General features: G+C 40.8%; 1 non-coding gene across 1 annotated transcript; it reads right to left on the bottom strand.

The window, feature by feature from the left end:
- Positions 1–477: 477 nt before the first annotated feature.
- Positions 478–584, bottom strand: LOC131645327 (small nucleolar RNA R71). Its single transcript, XR_009296956.1, has one exon. It is a non-coding gene; the product is annotated as a small nucleolar RNA R71 (small nucleolar RNA).
- Between the last annotated feature and the right edge of the window lie 8,326 nt (positions 585–8,910).

Below are 8,910 nucleotides of genomic sequence, written 5' to 3' on the forward strand. Positions count from 1 at the left end.
GTCAAACGTCGAGCTCGCAATCTTCCCGAAGTAGCACCAATTCCGATTAATCAGGAATTGACTTTTATTGATCAAATTAATCAAATCACCCCAAAGTTAGAGATGGCTGCTCTTCGTCCTCTTAGAGACTATGCCGCTCCTTCGCGCGCTGAACCGCATTCAAGTATCGCACCACCTGCGATTGAGGCAAACAATTTCGAACTGAAACCTTCGTTGGTCCAAGCTGTTCAACAGAATCAATTCTCTGGAAGCCCTGCAGACGACCCCAACCTCCATTTATCTGTGTTCGTGCAATACGTCGACACTGTCAAAGCTAACAACGTTAGTTCCGAAGCTATTCGATTACGTCTCTTTCCTTTCTCCTTGAGAGATAGAGCTAGAGCGTGGCTTCAATCCCTGCCTTCTAATTCCATAACTACATGGGACGAATTGAAGAGAGTATTCTTAGCGAGATACTTTCCGCCTAGCAAAACTGCTATGCTCAGAGGTCTAATCAACGGATTTACCCAGAAAGATAACGAATCACTCTTCGAAGCTTGGGAACGTTACAAGGACATGCTTAGACTATTCCCTCATCATGGACTCGAACCATGGCTGATCATCCATACTTTCTATGGTGGTCTCTTATATAACACTAAAATGACTATAGATGCCGCTGCTGGTGGAGCATTAATGGACAAACCCCACGATGAAGCATACAACCTCATAGAGAACATGGCACAAAACCATTACCAATGGGGTGGAGAACGAGCCGCTCTAGAGAAAGCCCAAACCAAAGGAGGAATGTACGAAATAAGTGGTATAGACCGCGTTAACGCTAAAGTAGACGCTTTAACTCAAAAGATCGAAAACTTAACCATCACTCCTTCAGCTACCGCTGCTGCAGTAACACCTAACTGCGAGAATTGTGGATTGACTGGACACGCAGTTGCCGAATGTCAACTCTTGACTGGAGTCCCATCTGATCAAGTAAACTATGCTCAAGGAAACCCTTATTCTAACACGTACAACCCTGGATGGAAAAACCACCCGAACTTTTCTTATAAAAACAACAACGCGTTGTACGCGCCTGGACAAGCACCTGCTGTGCCACCTGGCTACCAAAAAGCGCCTGTAGCTGCTCAAAACACCCCTAGGAAGTCAAACCTAGAAATCATGATGGAGAACTTTATAGCTTCCCAACAACAAACCAATAAGGACTTCCTAAATCAAAACATCCACAATAACGAGCAACTAAAACAACTATTGAACAAAGTAGATGCCTTAGCTACGCATAACAAAATGTTAGAAACTCAAATCTCACAAGTAGCTCAACAACAAGCACCTACTGCCGCCCCTGCTGGCACATTTCCTGCTCAACCACAACCTAATCCTAAAGGACATGCGAACGCGATAACACTACGAAGTGGAACAAATTACGATGGACCCATTGATCCTAGAACTCAAAACGCACCCATGTCACAACAAGAGCTAAAGGAAACCCCAAAGACATCAACCGATGATCAAATTGCTAAGGCCAATGAGAGCAACAACGAAGTGGAACCTGAAAAAGAGAAACCTTACGTTCCACCACCACCTTATAAGCCACCAATTCCTTACCCTCAGAGATTAGCTAAATCAAAAACCGAAGCGCAATTTAAAAGATTTGTAGAACTTCTGAAACAATTAAACATAACCATACCGTTTACAGAAGCCATAACTGAAATGCCTTCATTCGCTAAATTCCTAAAAGAAATCCTATCAAACAAAAAGAAACTCGAGGATAACGAAACTGTAACGCTTATCGCTGAATGTAGCGCTATCATCCAAAATAACATGCCTCCAAAACTGAAAGATCCTGGTAGTTTCTCTATACCCTGCGTAATAGGAAAAACCATCATAGAGAAAGCCCTGTGCGATTTTGGAGCCAGTGTTAGTTTGATGCCTCTTTCAACCTGTAAGAAACTAAATCTGGGTGAGCTTAAAGCAACGAGAATGTCTCTTCAATTAGCTGACCGTTCAGTCAAATACCCTGTAGGAATGTTAGAAAATATCCCTGATCGTGTAGGTCAATTCTCCATCCCAACTGATTTCATCATTATGGATATCCAAGAAGATTCTAACATCCCGATCATATTAGGAAGACCCTTCTTAGCAACCGCTGGTGCAATCATAGATGTCAAGCGAGGAAAGCTTACTTTCGAAGAAGGAGAAGAGAAAATAGAATTTATACTCTCCCAATTCCTAAAAGCACCCTCTATAATTGACACATGCTGCTCTGCCGACATAATCGACGAGTGTGTTAATGAAATAAAATCCGAACCAAATAAGGAAACCGAGATCCTAAAAATTCCTATACCGCCAATCTTTGAAGATGACAACTGGCGTGGGGAGTATCAAGATGACCATCTGAGTGAATGTCTAGCCTTAACTCCTGATCCTATACCTGGACCGAAGAAACCTGCTATAGAACTGAAAACACTGCCTACCGATCTTAGATACGAATTCCTAGACGAAGAACGTAACCGACCAGTTATAGTTAACGCTGACTTAGGACAAACCGAGACTGTAAAATTACTTACTGTCCTGAGAAAATACCCAACCGCTTTAGGATATAACATATCAGATTTGAAAGGAATAAGTCCTTCCCTCTGTATGCACCGCATTATGCTCGAAGACGATTGTAAAACCTCTAGAGAACATCAAAGGCGAATAAATCCTATTATGAGCGATGTGGTTAAAAAGGAAATCCAAAAACTGCTAGAAGCCGAAATAATATATCCTATATCCGATAGTAAATGGGTTAGCCCTGTTCATGTCGTACCAAAGAAAGGAGGAGTTACTGTAATCACTAACGCAAAAGGCGAATCTGTAGCGCAACGTACCCAAACTGGATGGAGAATGTGCATTGACTATAGGAAGCTAAACAAAGCTACCCGAAAAGACCATTTCCCTTTACCTTTCATAGATCAAATGCTCGAACACCTACCAAAACACTCACATTTCTGTTATCTGGATGGATACTCCGGATTTTTCCAAATTCCTATCCACCCTGACGACCAAGAGAAGACCACATTTACCTGTCCTTATGGTACATTCGCTTATAGACGAATGCCCTTTGGGCTTTGCAATGCACCCGCGACCTTCCAAAGATGCATGATGGCAATATTTGCCGACTTCCTAGATGGAATAATGGAGGTCTTTATGGATGACTTCTCTGTCTGTGGAGGAAGTTTTGAAACATGTTTAGAGAACCTTGAATTGGTACTTAAACGATGCGTAAGCGTAAACCTAGTCCTTAATTGGGAAAAGTGCCATTTCATGGTTCGACAAGGAATTGTACTTGGACACATCGTATCTGATAGAGGGATTGAAGTAGATAAAGCAAAAATCGAAATTATCGAAAACCTTCAACCTCCCAAAACTGTTAGAGAAATAAGAAGTTTTCTAGGGCACGATGGTTTTTACCGACGCTTCATTAAGGATTTCTCTAAAATAACCAAACCCTTAACTGAATTACTAATGAAAGACGCCGAATTCATTTTTACCGATAAATGCACTGAAGCATTTCATACGCTTAAACGAGCATTAATCTCTGCGCCAATTATGCAACCTCCCGACTGGAATGAGCCTTTCGAAATAATGTGTGACGCTAGTGATTATGCTGTAGGAGCCGTTCTAGGGCAAAGAAAAGATAAGAAACTACATGTCATATATTATGCGAGTAGAACCCTAGACGAAGCTCAAATGAATTACGCCACGACAGAAAAAGAATTACTAGCTGTCGTATTCGCATTAGACAAGTTCCGTTCTTACCTGGTAGGAGCCAAAATAATCATATACACTGACCACGCTGCTATTAGGTACCTCCTAACCAAGAAAGACGTCAAACCGAGACTTTTGAGATGGATCCTGTTACTACAAGAGTTCGACCTGGAAATTAAAGATAAAAAGGGAACTGAAAATGTCGTAGCAGATCACCTCTCTCGATTGGAAAATCTGAAACCCGAAAAAGTACCAATTGACGATGATTTCCCTTATGAAAGACTCATCGCTCAGTTAGAAGCCAATGAATTCGAACCATACCATCCAAACGCTGAAACCAACAAATTAGCAGAAATAGCTTTAGCCCGCTCTGACACACCTTGGTATGCAGATTTCGTAAACTACCTAGCTGCTGGTGTGCTTCCTCCTGATCTAAGTTACCAACAAAAGAAGAAATTCTTCCATGACCTAAAACATTACTATTGGGACGATCCACTCCTGTTCAAAAGAGGGCCCGATGGAATCTTTAGACGTTGTGTACCCGAGGAAGAAATAGGAAGTATAATAACACACTTCCATTCTGCACCGTGTGGAGGACACCATAGCACATCTAGAACCTGCGCCAAAATCCTTCAATCTGGACTCTTCTGGCCCAACCTGTGGAAAGATGTTTATTTTGCTGTACTAAACTGTGATAGAAGCCAACGAACCGGAAACATTTCGAGACGCGATGAAATGCCTCAAAAAGGCATTCTGGAAGTAGAAATATTTGACGTCTGGGGAATAGACTTTATTGGTCCGTTTCCGTCATCGTTTGGAAATCAATATATACTCGTAGCCGTCGATTACGTTTCAAAATGGATAGAAGCTATCGCTTCTCCTACAAACGATACACGAGTAATTATCAAACTCTTCAAAAACGTTATCTTTCCTAGGTTCGGTGTGCCTAGACTGGTAATTAACGATGGTGGTTCCCATTTCATTTCAAGAATACTTGAGAAACTCCTTTGAAAATATGGAGTAAATCATCGAATAGCTACACCATACCATCCACAAACAAGCGGACAAGTAGAAGTATCTAACCGCGAAATAAAACAAATATTGGAGAAAACTGTCGCTATATCTAGAAAAGATTGGTCAACCAAGCTAAATGAAGCTTTATGGGCTTATAGAACAGCTTTCAAAACTCCAATAGGAACTACCCCGTTCAAACTCGTTTATGGAAAATCATGCCACCTCCCGGTAGAGTTAGAACATAAAGCCTATTGGGCCATTAAGAACTTAAACCTAAACTACACTGCCACTGGTGAGAAACGACTTCTAGACATAAACGAATTAGAAGAACTTAGACAAGACGCTTATGAAAACGCCAAAATCTATAAAGAGAGAACGAAAAAATGGCACGACAAGCGTATATCTAGGAAAAATTTTAGCATAGGAGATAAAGTACTTTTGTTTAATTCTAGACTAAAATTATTTCCTGGGAAGTTGCGATCTAGATGGTCTGGCCCTTTCGAAATAACTAACATATTTCCGAGTGGAGCGATTGAAATCAAAGGAGAAACCGCCAAACCTTTTGTCGTAAATGGGCAACGTCTTAAGTATTACCATCATCTTGAACACGATGAAAACATCGAACTTTTTAAACTTGACGAGCTGCCCGCTCATTCGAAAAAATAGTTTTCTATTTTTAAAATCGTCGAGCTTACGACATAAAACAAAGCGCTTGGTAGGAGACAACCCACATTTATTTATTCTTTTATTTTATTTTTATTTTTATTTTTAACCTTTTATTTTCATTTAAACAATCTATTCTATTTTTAATTATTTTAATTTTAATCATTTTTACATTTTTTTCCTTCATTTTATAATAATTACTATAATTATAACTGCTATCTTAATTCGAGAAAATATTCCTTTTTTATAATTATATTTATTATTATAATTTGTTACATTTTTTTTATTTTTCTTCCTTTTAAATCAACACTAGCCTAGTTCTAACTTAATCTTAATATTTTCAACTTCTAGGTTTTTCTTAACTACTAACTAAGATGCAAGAAGTCGATAATATGGAAGTTGTGCTCCGTGGTAGAGGACAAGAAGCAAGATTTGATAAGCTGGCTGAAAGACAAATGGATTTGACTTGCTACCCTCACCAACCGACTATGGTAAGACTTGGTATCGAAGAAAGCGTTCTGTACCTGCTAAACCAAATTGGTTGGACTGGTTCTCACCTGTTCCGCAAGTTTAGTACCTACCGGAAGCTCACTCTGGAATTCTTGAGCTCCCTGACCTATCTTCCTAACTGTGGACAAGGACTGAGAAAAGGAGTCATTCTCTTTAGACTCTTTGGTATGGAATTTAATTTTTGCATCCGAGATTTTGCTGAAATGCTAGAGCTACCTCATGGATCAGATGCATACACCCGAGTAGCTGAAGACAGCCTTGCGTACTGGGAGTTGGAACGATATTGGGGCAAGATCACTGGAAACGACAACCCTGAAGAGAACGAATTCCAATCTGAGAACATCCATAACCCCGCTTTCAGATACTTCCATAAGATCATTGCTCACTACATCTTTGGTAAACCCGATAATGTCACTGAAGTTTCTAGAGAAGAGTTATTCATCATGTTCTGCTCCTCTCAGAATCGCCTAGTCAATGCCATCGCATTCATGCTAACAAACTTCGAGCGCATCACGTAAGACGAAGTTTCACCTATTAGGATCGGCGGATTTGTCACTATGATTGCTAATGCTATAGGAATGAGAGTACCTTTGCTTAGATTGAAACCTCTTGGTTCCCATAATTCTATGGACATTCACTTCTGCTTTAACCGAGGTATCATCGGTAACCTTGGACCTGATCAGTTTGATTTACTCATTGATAACAAAGTATTGGATCAGTTCACCTTACCGAGTTCAAGGACGAGTGTGCACAACCCTGCTAACTGGCTTTACTATGGTCAGATTCCTGAGAGAGAGCCCTCACCTGAAATCCCTCAAGCTTATGAACATTTTGATGAGGAAATGCACGTATCAGAATCTGAGTCTGACACTCCTCCTGGATACTATGACCCTAATCCTGAAGATGAACCCATTCCTGATTATGAACCTCTTTCTGAAGATGAACCTATACCCGAGTATGAGCCTGAGACTCCTTCTGAAGATTCTGCTGATGATTACACTGTTGATATGACTGATGTCGAGCTCGAGGCACAACAACCTGCTGCATCCACCGCATCGGTGAATCAAAGAATGCCTAATCTGAACACGCACGAGCAAGCCATCACTGCACTACAACAAGATGTACAACATGTGTGCAACGAGCTACACACTTTGCAAATGCATTTCTTCGATTTCATCGACACCGTAAATGCTCAGTTCGACGAAGTTTTCAAACACATTTATTCTAATGTGCATAACAATAGACGTGGCTAGATGTTACCGTTTAGATTATTAGATTTTATTTCTAGTTTTAGTAATTTCCAATTCCTAGTTTAGAATTTAATTTTCTGCATTTTTACATTCTGTTTCTGTCTACATTCAATACCAGTTTTTAATTCGAAATGCAATATTTTATTCATTATTGCTGCTGTGTTATAATATTCTGCTGTCTGACTGCTATATTTTTATGAATGCATATAACTCACTCAGTCTGGTATTTAGCTATTTATAGTAACATCACATGTCCCATCTGTGCTATTCTCATAATTTTGTATCTGTCAGCACGTGACTACAGCACCACATGCGAAATGGGCATGTCCCTAGGCTAGGAGACGCACGTCTCCACCTCTATGGGACCAGCCTCTGCATGCAAAGGACAGGAGACGCCTGTCTCCATACTCTGTTCCCCAGCAGACTGACTGCCTGAGACGCGCGTCCCCCAAGGCCAGCAGTCTGCGTTTGACCACGCAGAGGCATCTTTATTCCCTTTTGAATTTTGAATTTGAATTTCAAAATTCATCATTCAATCTTCTTCATTCTCCCCATTATTTCTTCCATTTAAACACCATTAACCTCATTCATCCCCCATCATTCACCTCTTAACTCTTCATCATTTCCCATTCTTCTATTCCATTCAAACTTCAAACACCACCATAATTCCATTTTAATTCTACATTAACCACACCATTTTCAAACCTCACTATAAAACCACACCACCACCACTCTTCTTCTTCACAACCTCCAAACCATTTTCTACTCTTCTACTCTCCATACTAATTTTCTTTTCAAACTCATCATGCCTCCACGTTCAATCATCCGTAGTGTGCGTCCTGAGAGGCCACCTCCTAACCTTGCAAATACTATCTTTCGAGAGGATGACAACGATGCTCAAAGAACCAAATACCTTGCATTCTATGAACGTTCGGTTGTTCCCACAAAATTTGTGAACATCGAATGTCTAGAAACTCTGGGTCTCATTGATGGTGTCACCCATTTACTCACTAAATCTAGCCTACACCATCTTTGTACCGAACCCGTACCAACTTATGAGCCGCTCGTCTTGGAGTTCTTGAGTTCTTTCAACTACGACACTCCTTCTGATCAACCACTCTCAACCGGTAGCATCCAATTTCGGATGTTCAACCGTGAATATACTCTGGATCAAGATGTCGTGGCTACGTACTTGCATTTTAATAATGCACCAAATGCTCTCCGCACAATTTTTCAAGAACTCAATGGTCGTTCATGGGAACATCATGCTTTCGACCTCTGGATTAATCTCACTGGCGAAGTACCTACTGGTTGGAGGGCTCTACATGCTTCTCACATTCAAAACCCCGCTATACATTATTTTCAGCGTGTTTTGGGGCATACTATTTTTGCGAGATCCAACAACCATAAGGTAAATCAGCATGAATTATTTTTCCTTTATTGTGCGCTAAACAACCTCCGTTTCAATGCCGCACCGTTTATGCTCCAACACATCCAAAGCTGCGTCAACGCCCCTGCTACAAACCCCTTTCTGTTTGGCGGTATTATTACTTCCTTGGCCTGTGCCTTAGGTCTTGGTGATGAGCTCCTCTCACTCTCTCATCTCATGATGCCTGCTCAATCACTCGACCTCACTTATTGCCGTGACTCCCACTTGGTTTCACCCCGCCATGATGGCCGATACACTTTGGTCGTTAACAAAGTTCTGATTCCTTATGTCGTCCTTCCA

Source organism: Vicia villosa, linkage group LG1, assembly GCF_029867415.1.
Source record: "Vicia villosa cultivar HV-30 ecotype Madison, WI linkage group LG1, Vvil1.0, whole genome shotgun sequence".
Taxonomy (NCBI): domain Eukaryota; kingdom Viridiplantae; phylum Streptophyta; class Magnoliopsida; order Fabales; family Fabaceae; genus Vicia; species Vicia villosa.